We start from the raw sequence: 13,002 nt of genomic DNA on the forward strand, positions 1-13,002 counted from the left end.
TTGACACAGAGACAATAATATAATTTAAAAGGGAGTTGGATAAACATTTGAAAAGGAAGATGTTACAAGCGTATGAGGAAATGGCAGGGGAATGGGATTTGAGTAGGTGGCTCCAGTCGAAGATCTAGCACCAGTGCAGGTAAATGGCTTCCTTCTGTGCTGTTAATTCCTATAGATGAATCTATGTGTTTTTTACTGAAAGATGATGTAATCAGTCAAAAGTTCAAAGATGGAGCTACAGAGAAAAATTAGCCTGATAATTACAGTGAATAGTGATATGGTACGAATGCTTAACAAGTTCATATCAAATTCCTCTATCTGCTAATTTAACAGAGGCATTAACCTGTGTAAAGTCAACAGATTAGCACTTCTGTTAAAATAACAAGAAAAGAATGTGATATGAGTGCATTAATTGTTTATACAATGATATTGCTCATCGTAATTTCCAGCTTTTTAGCTCCACAAATGAAATGGGTAAAATGAATTTAGTTAGTTCTACTTCAGAGCTGATCTGCTTTGATGACATTACTAGCTAAGTAGATCAAATGAACTCTTGAACATGACACTGCAGTTTGTAATTCGTTTTAATTGTTAGAGTGCTTAAAATCAAGACAAGTCAGTTTAAACAGAGCTTCTCCTTTATGTGATAATTTTCACAGTGTGCTAACCATATTAGTGACATGTTTAAAATCTCATTGTTTTAATGTTGTATGTTTCCTTACAGCTAGCCTGAAATGAATTTAGCAACCAATGATTTTTTTCCTATTATATCTTAAGAATGGAAGATATGTGATAAATCACTTAATACTTTAGATTGACTGTCAATTAAATATTAAAACACCAGTGGGTATCTGGGTACTAGATCGCTAACTGATTTTAGAATGTTCCCTTGAACCGTTGCCTAAAAAGTGAGCTTTGTAATAGAATTAGAAAGTCACTATTTTGCACGCTGATTGCTGTTGCTACAAGTTGAAGAAGCTTGTTACATTAGTGGCGTCTCTTCCGAACACTGCAAATTGCAGACACAAATGTTGTTCTCCCTCCTCAAAACAGCCATTGGTATTCTCAAGTTGATGAACTGAGATAAAGGCTTATAAATTCGATCGCCCCGGAAAACAGGCACACTGGGCGTGCTGCATGCACCTGCTCACGTGGGTGCAAGGACAACGTGAAATTAGTGCTGGTAGCTCATTATAATGTGTCAGGCGTGCAGCCAGCCTCACTACCTATTAGCTATGCATCTTTTTGGGGTCTGGGGCAGGAAATCTGTCTTTCTGATGCCACTTAAATGCAGCTAGCACCTCTTAAAGGGGAGGTGCACTGTGGTTTTAAACAGCAGGGAGAATTCAGGGTAATTTCCGAAGTGGAAAAATGGCTGCAAGAGGTGCACAGAGGGCACCCAGCTTTGGAGGCCCTGAACCAGGCAGTGGTCAAGAGCCATCCAGGGGGAAGAAGGCCCTCCTCGATCAGTGCGAAAATGTTTAATGACCTCACCAGAGTTTTCATGGTAAGAATTTTATCTCATACCTCAATTACTCTTTCCTACACATGCATCATCTGCAGCCTCATTACTCACAACACTCCCCTTCCCCACTTATCATCACCCTTCTACAATCACTGCCTCACACTGCACACTGGTTTAGTCTATAGTTCTTCTCATCCTACTTACTCACATTGCACTTCCTCCTCCCACCATTATTGCAACCCACATTTCCCCACAGCTCATATCTTGCACACAATATCGGCTCTATTCGACCACGACAGCAGCATTCTCCAAACAGCTCACAAGTGCAGCAACAGCTCAGAGTGCAAAGTTAAGAGTTTGGTAAGTGGGAGAACTTTAAGGGTTATTCCCTTTTAAACCATTTCAAGGCTGGTGTAAATTGCTAGTGACAATTCTAGTAGCTTCTAAAGGTAAAATAAGATTACAAGTTTAAGTAAAACTGAAATATTAAACAGATAGGATTCTTGTAGGTTTAAGCAGAGACAAACAAACAAGCTAGCTTAGTTAATTGACCAGCTAGTAAAAACTGGTTCCCTAAACAGGCCAGTGGTGAGTCAGCTAGAAACAGTATAAAAAGAGAGGGGTTTGGGCAGACCTGCACGGAGTGCAGCAGGAGCTCAGAGTGCAAAGGTAAGAGTTTGGTAAGTGGGAGAGTTCGGGCAAGTGGGAGCGGGAGGTGTTGCTTTCTCTTGTTTTCCCCACCAGTGCTGACTCCCTGACCTGGGAGGAAAAGAAAACCAAGTGTGACATCACAGCCAAGAGGGTAAATGATTGGCTGGTTGATTGGTGAGTAGTTTTTTCTTTTTACCTTATCTTGTCAGTGAGAACCCTTTGGCATTGTTGACGAATTAGGTTATTTTAACGGTTAAGTCATGGCACGAGAGCCCAGACCCGTGTCATCCTCCTCCTATGCCATGTGGGAAATCAGAGACGCTTCCAGGACGACTATGTGTGCAGGAAGTGCATCCAGCTGCAGCTCCTATTAGACCACATGATGGCACTGGAGCTGCGGATGGATTCACTCTGGAGCATACGCGAAGCTGAGGATGTCATGAATAGCACGTTCAGTGAGTTGGTCACACCGCAGGTAAAGGTTACAAAGGCAGATAGGGAACAGGTGACCATCAGGCAGAGAAGGAGTAGGAAGGCAGTGTAGGAGTTCCCTGCGGTCATCTCCCTCCAAAACAGATATACCGCTTTGGATATTTTTGGGTGAGATGGCGCACCAGGGGAGGGCAGCAGCAGCCAAGTTCATGGCACCGTGGGTGGCTCTGCTGCACAGGAGGGCAGGAAAAAGAGTGGGAGAGCTGTACTGGTAGGGGATTCTATAGTAAGGGGAATAGATAGGAATTTCTGTGGTCGCAACCGAGACTCCAGGATGGTATGTTGCCTCCCTGGTGCAAGGGTCAAGGATGTCTTGGAGCGGCTGCAGGGCATTCTGGAGGGGGAGGGTGAACAGCCAGTTGTCATGGTGCATATAGGTACCAACGATATAGATAAAAAGCAGGATGAGTTCCTACAAGCTGAATTTAGGGAGCGAGGAGTTAAATTAAAAAGTAGGACCTCAAAGGTAGTAATCTCAGGATTGCTACCAGTGCCACATGCTAGTCAGGGTAGAAATAGCATGATAGCTAAGATGAATACGTGGCTTGAAGAGTGGTGGAAGAGGGATGGATTCAAATTCCTGGGACATTGGAACCGGTTCTGGGGGAGGTGGGACCAGTACAAACTGGATGGTCTGCACCTGAGCAGGACCGGAACCAATGTCCAAGGGGGAGTGTTTGCTAGTGCTGTTGGGGAGGGGGTAAACTAAAATGGCAGTGGGATGGGAACCTATGCAGGGAGACATGGGGGTAGAAGCAAAAGATAGAAAGGAGAATAGTAAAAGTGGGGGGCAGAGAAACCCAAGGCACAAATCAAAAAGGGCCACATTAAAGCAAAATTCTAAAGGGACAAAGAGTGTTAAAAAGACAAGCCTGAAGGTCTGTGCCTCAATGCAAGGAGTATTCGTAATAAAGTGGACGAATTAACTGCACAGGCAGCTATTAACGATTATGATATAATTGATATTATGGAGACATGGCTCCAGGGTGACCAAGGCTGGGAACTCAACATCCAGGGGTATTCAACATTCAGGAAGGATAGACAGAAAGGAAAATGAGGTGGGGTGGCGTTGCTGGTTAAAGAAGAAATTAACGCAATAGTAAGAAAGGACATTAGCTTGGATAATGTGGAATCTGTATAGGTAGAGCTGCGGAATACCAAAGGGCAGAAAACGCTAGTGGGAGTTGTGTACAGACCACCAAATAGTAGTAGTGAGGTTAGGGATGGCATCAAGCAAGAAATTAGGGATGTGTGCAATAAAAGTATGGCAGTTATCATGGGCGACTTTAATCTACATATAGATTGGGCTAACCAAGCTGTTAACAATGCGGTGGAGGAGGATTTCCTGGAGTGTATTAGGGATGGGTTTCTAGACCAATATGTCGAGGAACCAACTAGAGAGCTAGCCATCCTAGACTGGGTGTTGTTTAATGAGAGAGGACTAATTAGCAATCTTGTTGTGCGAGGCCCCCTGGGGAAGAGTGACCATAATATGGTAGAATTCTTTATTAAGATGGAGAGTGACAGTGTTAATTCAGAGACTAGGGTCCTGAATTTAAGGAAAGGTAACTTCGATGGTATGAGACGTGAATTGGCTAGGATAGAGTGGCAAATGATACTTAAAGGGTTGACAGTGGATAAGCAATGGCAGACATTTATAGATTACATGGATGAACTTCAACAATTGTACCTCCCTGTCCGGAGTAAAAATAAAAAGGGGATGATAGCTCAACCGTGGCTAACAAGGGAAATTAGGGATAGTGTTAAATCCAAGGAAGAGGCATATAAATTGGCCAGAAAAACATAAGAACATAAGAATTAGGAACAGGAGTAGGCCATCTAGCCCCTCGAGCCTGCTCCGCCATTCAATAAGATCATGGCTGATCTGGTCATGGACTCAGCTCCACTTACCCGCCCGCTCCCTATAACCCTTAATTCCCTTATTGGTTAAAATTCTATCTATCTGTGACTTGAATACATTCAATGAGCTAGCCTCAATTGCTTCCTTGGGCAGAGAATTCCACAGATTCACAACCCTCTGGGAGAAGAAATTCCTTCTCAACTCGGTTTTAAATTGGCTCCCCCTTATTTTGAGGCTGTGCCCCCTAGTTCTAGTCGCCCCGACCAGTGGAAACAACCTCTCTGCCTCTATCTTGTCTATCCCTTTCATTATTTTAAATGTTTCTATAAGATCACCCCTCATCCTTCTGAACTCCAACGAGTAAAGACCCAGTCTACTCAATTTATCATCATTAGGTAACCCCCTCATCTCCGGAATCAGCCTAGTGAATCGTCTCTGTACCCCCTCCAAAGCCAGTATATCCTTCCTTAAGTAAGGTGACCAAAACTGCAGGCAGTACTCCAGGTGCGGCCTTACCAATACCCGATACAGTTGCAGCAGGACCTCCCTGCTTTTGTACTCCATCCCTCTCGCAGTGAAGGCCAACATTCCATTCGCCTTCCTGATTACCTGCTGCACCTGCAAACTAACTTTTTAGGATTCATGCACAAGGACCCCCAGGTCCCTCTGCACCACAGCATGTTGTAATTTCTCCCCATTCAAATAATATTCCCTTTTACTGTTTTTTTTTTCCAAGGTGGATGACCTCACACTTTCCAACATTGTATTCCATCTGCCAAACCTTAGCCCATTAGCTTAACCTATCCAAATCTCTTTGCAGCCTCTCTGTGTCCTCTATACAACCCGCTTTCCCACTAATCTTTGTGTCATCTGCAAATTTTGTTACACTACACTCTGTCCCCTCTTCCAGGTCATCTATGTATATTGTAAACAGTTGTGGTCCCAGCACCGATCCCTATGGCACACCACTAACCACCGATTTCCAACCTGAAAAGGACCCATTTATCCCGACTCTCTGCTTTCTGTTAGCCAGCCAATTCTCGATCCATGCTAATACATTTCCTCTGACTCCGCGTACCTCTATCTTCTGCAGTAACCTTCCGTGTGGCACCTTATCGAATGCCTTTTGGAAATCTAAATACACCACATCCATCGGTACACCTCTATCCACCATGCTCGTTATATCCTCAAAGAATTCCAGTAAATTAGTGAAACATGATTTCCCCTTCATGAATCCATGCTGCATCTGCTTGATTGCATTATTCCTATCTAGATGTCCCGCTATTTCTTCCTTAATAGTTTCAAGCATTTTCCCCACTACAGATGTTAAATTAACCGGCCTATAGTTACCTGACTTTTGTCTGCCCCCTTTTTTAAACAGAGGCGTTACATTAGCTGCTTTCCAATCCGCTGGTACCTCCCCAGAGTCCAGAGAATTTTGGTAGATTATAACGAATGCATCTGCTATAACTTCCGCCATCTCTTTTAATACCCTGGGATGCATTTCATCAGGACCAGGGGACTTGTCTATCTTGAGTCCCATTAGCCTGCCCAGCACTACCTCCCTAGTGATAGTGATTGTCTCAAGGTCCTCCCTTCCCACATTCCTGTGACCAGCAATTTTTGGTATGGTTTTTGTGTCTTCCACTGTGAAGACCGAAGCAAAATAATTGTTTAAAGTCTCATCCATTTCCACATTTCCCATTATTAAATCCCCCTTCTCATCTTCTAAGGGACCAACATTTACTTTAGTCATTCTTTTCCGTTTTATATATCTGTAAAAGCTTTTACTATCTGTTTTTATGTTTTGTGCAAGTTTACCTTCGTAATCTATCTTTCCTTTCTTTATTGCTTTTTTAGTCATTCTTTGCTGTTGTTTAAAATTTTCCCAATCTTCTAGTTTCCCACTAACCTTGGCCACCTTATACGCATTGGTCTTTGATTTGATATTCTCCTTTATTTCCTTGGTTATCCATGGCTGGTTATCCCTTCTCTTACCACCCTTCTTTTTCACTGGAATATACCTTTGTTGCGCACTATGAAAGAGCTCCTTAAAAGTCCTCCACTGTTCCTCAATTGTGCCACCGTTTAGTCTGTGTTTCCAGTCTACTTTAGCCAACTCTTCCCTCATCCCACTGTAGTCCTCTTTTTGTTTAAGCATAGTACGTTCATTTCTGACACAACTTCCTCACCCTCAATCTGTATTACAAATTCAATCATACTGTGATCACTCATTCCGAGAGGATCTTTTACGAGGAGATCTTTTATTTTTCCTGTCTCATTACACAGGACCAGATCTAAGATAGCTTGCTCCCTTGTAGGTTCTGTAATATACAGTTCGAAGAAACAATCCCGTATGCATTCTATGAATTCCTCCTCCAGGCTACCCCGTGCGATTTGAGTTGACCAATCAATATGTAGGTTAAAATCCCCCATGACTACTGCCGTTCCTTTTCACATGCCTCCATTATCCCCTTGATTATTGCCTGCCCCACCGTGAAGTTATTATTTGGGGGCCTATAAACTACACCCACCAGGACTTTTTCCCCCTTACTATCTCTAATCTCCACCCACAATGATTTAACATTTTGTTCATTCGAGCCAATATCGTCTCTCACAACTGCCCTGATATCATCCTTTATTAACAGAGCTACCCCACCTCCTTTCCCTTCTTGTCTATCTTTCCGAATCGTCAGATACCCCTGTATGTTTAATTCCCAGTCTTGGCCACCCTGCAACCATGTTTCTGTAATGGCCACCAAATCATACCCATTTGTAATGATTTGTGCCGTCAACTCATTTAGCAGCAAACCTGAGGACTGGGAGAAATTTAGAATTCAGCAGAGAACAAAGGGTCTAATTAGGAGGGGGAAAATAGAGTATGAGAGTAAGCTTGCAGGGAACATAAAAACTGACTGCAAAAGCTTCTATAGATATGTGAAGAGAAAAAGATTAGTGAAGACCAATGTAGGACCTTTGCAGTCAGAATCAGGTGAATTTATAATGGGGAACAAAAAAATGGCAGACCAATTGAATAGATACTTTGGATCTGTCTTCACTAAGGAAGACACAAATAACCTTCCAGAAATACTAGGGGTTCAAGGGTCTAGCGAAAAGGAGGAACTGAAGGAAATCTTTATTAGTCAGGAAATTGTGTTAGGGAAATTGATGGGATTGAAGGCCAATAAATCCCTAGGGCCTGATAGTCTGTATCCCAGAGTACTTAAGGAAGTGGCCCAAGAAATAGTGGATGCATTGGTGATAATTTTCCAACATTCTCTTGATTCTGGATCAGTTCCTATGGACTGAAGGGTAGCTAATGTAACACTACTTTTTAAAAAAGGAGGGAGAGAGAAAATAGGGAATTATTGATTGGTTAGCCTGACATCGGTGGTGGGGAAAATGTTGGAATCAATTATTAAAGATGAAATAGCAGCGCATTTGGAAAGCAGTGACAGGATCGGTCAAAGTCAGCATGGATTTATGAAAGGGAAATCACGATTGACAAATCTTCTAGAATTTTTGAGGTTGTAACTAGTAGAGTGGACAAGGGAGAACCAGTGGATGTGGTGTATTTGGACTTTCAAAAGGCTTTTGACAAGGTCCCACACAAGAGATTAGTGTGCAAAATTAAAGTACATGGTATTGGGAGTAATGTATTGACGTGGATAGAGAACTGGTTGGCAGACATGAAGCAGAGAGTTGGAATAAATGGGTCCTTTTCAGAATGGCAGGCAGTGACCAGTGGGGTGCCATAGGGTCAGTGCTGGGACCCCAGCTATTTACAATATACATCAATAATTTAGGTGAAGGAATTGAGCATAATATCTCCAAGTTTGCAGATGACACTAAGCTGGGTGTCGGTGTGAGCTGTGAGGAGGATGCTAAGAGGCTGCAGGGTGACTTGGACAGGTTTGGTGAGTGGGCAAATGCATGGCAGATGCAGTATAATGTGGATAAATGTGAGGTTATCCACTTTGGTGGCAAAAACAGGAAGGCAGAATATTATCTGAATGGTAACAGATTCGGAAAAGGAGAGGTGCAACGAGACCCGGGTGCCATGATACATCAGTCATTGAAGTTTGGCATGCAGGTACAGCAGATGGTGAAGAAGGCAAATGGCATATTGGCCTTCATAGCTAGAGGAGGTCTTACTGCAGTTGTACAGAGCCTTGGTGAGACCACACCTGGAATATCGTTTCCAGTTATGGTCTCCTAATCTGAGGAAGGACATTCTTGCTATTGAGGGAGTGCAGTGAAGGTTCACCAGATTGATTCCTGGGATGGCAGGACTGACATATGAGGAGAGACTGGATCAACTGGGCTTGTATCCACTGGAGTTTAGAAGAATGAGAAGGTATCTCATAGAAACATATAAAATTCTGATGGGGTTGGACAGGTTAGAGGCAAGAAGAATGTTCCCGTTGCTGGGGAGTTCCAGAACCAGGGGTCAAAGTCTAAGAATAAGGGGGAAGCCATTTAGGACCGAGATGAGGAGATACTTCTTCACTCAGAGAGTGGTTAACCTGTGGAATTCTCTACCGCAGAAAGTTGTTGAGGCCAGTTCATTAGTTATATTCAAAAGGGAGTTAGATATGGCCCTTACAGCCAAAGGGATCATGGGGTATGGAGAGAAAGCAGGAAAGGGGTACTGAGGTTGAATGGTCAGCCATGATCTTATTGAATGGCGGTGCAGGCTCGAAGAGCTGAATGGCCTACTCCTACACCTAATTTCTATGTTTCTAAGGCTGACATGGACACACTCCTTTCCTTTTTGCAGGAGAAAGTTGTGCACCACGTGAGGTGGGCAGTGCTGACTGGAGGAGGTCAAGCCCACCTGTTGGTCTGTTGTGTATTGGTTCATGTGAATCTCTCTTGGATGAGTTGCTCTGGGAGCTCGAGCACCTAGAGGCACAAATGTCAATGTTGCTCCTGCTCCTCCTCCTCCTTCTGCACTTCCTGCTGCCCAGGTGGTGGTAAGCGCTGGTCCCTCAATATAGCAAAATTACACGACATGCAGCAGACGACCACAAATCTGGAAACATGGTCAGGGGTGTACTGTACAGCCCTTCACAAACGGTCCAAGCAGCGGAGCATTGCATGAGCATGTCGATGGTCTGCTCAATAAGATTTCTGGTGGCGGCATGACTCTTGTTACAGTCCAGCTCTGTGTCTGTGTGCCCAGGTTCCTGATAGTTGTCATGTGCCATCTCCAGAGGGGATATCTCGTCGATAATTAGCCAATTTGTGACCTAGTAACATAATTGGAAAAAGACGTCATAGATGACTTGGGCAGGATGAATGAATCATGAGCGCTTCCAGGAAACTGCCACAAACCTGCATGACATATTGCTTGTGGTCACAAACAAACAGGACATTCAGTGAATGGAATCTCTTTCTATTGGCAAAGACATCAGGCTGGTAGTTGGGAGCACATAAGGCAACAGGGGTTTAGTCTATAGTACCTTGGACCCCGGGGAAACCTGCAAAGTGAGCAAAGCCTATTGCTCCTTATCATCCTGCTTTTCTCTGCCCATGGAGAATGTGATATATCTGTTCTTCCTGTGTAGAGAGAATTGATGACCTGCTGTGATACAACGGTGCACAACAAACTGCCACATGTCTCTGCTGTCACCTGCTGCAGCCTGGAACAACTCCATGGTGGAACAAGTAAGGGCCACAGTGACCTTCATAGCCATGAGTAGTGTTGTCCATGCCCTGGTTTGGTGCTTGAGTTGTGGCTGCATCAGGTGACAGAGCTCCGTGACAGCCTTCTTGGCGAATCACAGACACCTCACACATTGCTCCTCAGTGAAATTGTGGTATGAGAAATACTCCCTGTGGTATGGCCTCCTGCGCAGTGCCCTCCTCCTCCTTTCCCAGCTGCTCCTGATCTCTACTGTCTTCTTCACTACTCTTTCTCATCCTCCAGTCCCAAAGGTGTCTCTACCAGACCAGCCATGACTGGAATAAACTGTTTTGCAAAGCAGACAAAAGCAGTCCCACACCATCACAAAGTTGTTCGAGGTCAGAATTCAATTGTGGATCGGAGAAAATAGCCACAAAAAAAGGCCCAGAAGTTAACCACCAACCTAAGAGGACAAAGCAGCAATTAACTTGTAAGGAGTGTTCCTGCAGGGTTCTTGCTAACTGTTAGTGACATGATTTGATGGGCGAGTTTATCACTTGGAAAATCAGGTGCTGGAGCAGACCAATTTCACAAAAGGGTCTTACAACCAGCATAGGACCCTTACTTAAAATATTATAAAGAGGCTTTAAATGCTTCTGGGGTGTGCCTTGGATGCCTATTGAGCAGCCTAATCAAGTACCTTACAGATAGTGCAATGAGGGCATGCAATTGGATATGATGGCCTGCCATATTGAACCCATAGGCATCTATTTTATGCTGTGTAACGGACACAGTGATCAAATTTCTAGGCCGAAGATTCCACTTTCCACAGAGGTTAGAATCTGAAACTGATTTAAAAAAAAATCTCAATTCACTCTTTTAAAAGCGAATTATCCCTTTTGCAAATTTTAGAAATTGCAGTAGATATTATGAGAAGATTGCAATGTTTGAATTGTAAATGTTTTACATTTTTATTTGATTAAGTTGTCCATTAATAAGAAACCACTGTATCTTTAAGCAATGTAGGCTTGTAGCTGGCTGCATTTTACACCTGAGGAAAGTTGATCTGCACTGTAGCAAATCTGTCACATCCTGCTGGCCTCTAGGGGTCTAGCCTCACATTTTCACGCTTGTCAGCATCAATCTGATTGCAGTCAGTTGCCCGCCTCTGTTATCAAAGTGATTTATGTCCAGGATAACATTAGAAAAACAGTCCTAACAGCCATCTAACCTCGGAATATACATTCACACAAGTGTAGAAGAAGCTTCTCTTATCTTATTGATGATATATCTTAAATTAAATTTATTTCAATTTGGTGATTTATTATTGTTACCAAATATGAAATGAAGGAATTCATTCTTCTTGAAGCCTAAATTGATCACATACACTGCATAGTGGTAATCCGAAAAATACTACCATATGTAATTTTCAGCTGTTAGAAGATTATTTTTATCTACATTGAGTCCATACTGTGCAGTACTGATGCATGAAGCTAAGTGGGAAAGGCGGGAGCAGCGTCGGAGCGGCCTATAAAAGGCCCAGCGGGAGCTCGAGTACCAGCGGCAGTTGGGGAGAGGTGGGAGCAGCGTCGGAGCGGCCTATAAAAGTCCCAGCGGGAGCTCGAGTACCAGCGGCAGTTGGGGAGAGGCGGGAGCAGCATCAGAGCGGCCTATAAAAGGCCCAGCGGGAGCTCGAGTACCAGCGGCAGTTGGGGAGAGGCGGGAGCAGCGTCGGAGCGGCCTATAAAAGGCCCAGCGGGAGCTCGAGTACCAGCGGCAGTTGGGGAGAGGCGGGAGCAGTGTCGGAGTGGTATATAAAAGGCATACCGGTGCAGCTACAGCGGGAGAGAAAGCAAAATAGAAGTAGAAAGGAATCAAAAGGTGACGTCACAGCCAATGGGGTAAGTGATTGGCTGGTGATTGGTGAGTAGCTTTTCTTTTTATTTTTTATATCAGTAAGTGAACTGTAACATTGTTATTACCAATTTAAGGGTATCTAAGGGTTAAGGTATGGCAGGAGAGCTCGGTCACGTGATATGCTCCGCCTGTACCTTGTGGGAACTCAGGGACTCTTCCGGTGTCCCTGACGACTACGTGTGTGAGAAGCATATCTGCCTCGAGCTCCTGACGGTCCGCGTTGCGGAATTGGAGCTGAGGGTGGATTCACTCTGGAGCATCCACGATGCTGAGAATGACGTGAGTATCACATGTAGTGAGTTGGTCTTACCGCAGGAGAAGGGTCCACAGCCAGATAGGGAATGGAAGACCAGCAGGAAGAGCAGTGCAAGGAAGGTAGTGCAGGGGTCCCCTGTGGTCATCCCCCTGCAAAACAGATACACCGTTTTGAGTACTGTTGGGGGGGATGACTCATCAGGAGAGGGCAGCAGCAGCCAAGTTCATGGCACCGTGGCTGGCTCTGCTGCACAGGAGGGCAAGAAAAAGAGTGGAAGCGCGATAGTGATAGGGGATTCAATGGTGAGGGGAATAGATAGGCGTTTCTGCGGCCGCAACCGAGACTCCACGATGGTATGTTGCCTCCCTGGTGCAAGGGTCAAGGATGTCTCGGAGCGGGTGCAGGACATTCTGAAATGGGAGGGAGAACAGCCAGTTGTCGTGGTGCACATTGGTACCAACGACATAGGTAAAAAAAGGGATGAGGTCCTACGAAATGAATTTAAGGAGCTAGGAGCTAAATTAAAAAGTAGGACCTCAAAAGTAGTAATCTCGGGATTGCTACCAGTGCCATGTGCTAGTCAGAGTAGGAATCGCAGGATAGCGCAGATGAATATGTGGCTTGAGCAGTGGTGCAACAGGAAGGGATTCAAATTCCTGGGGCATTGGAACCGGTTCTGGGGGAGGTGGGACCAGTACAAACCAGACGGTCTGCACCTGGGCAGGACCGGA

This window comes from Pristiophorus japonicus, chromosome 7, assembly GCF_044704955.1.
Source record: "Pristiophorus japonicus isolate sPriJap1 chromosome 7, sPriJap1.hap1, whole genome shotgun sequence".
NCBI classification, from domain to species: Eukaryota; Metazoa; Chordata; class Chondrichthyes; family Pristiophoridae; genus Pristiophorus; species Pristiophorus japonicus.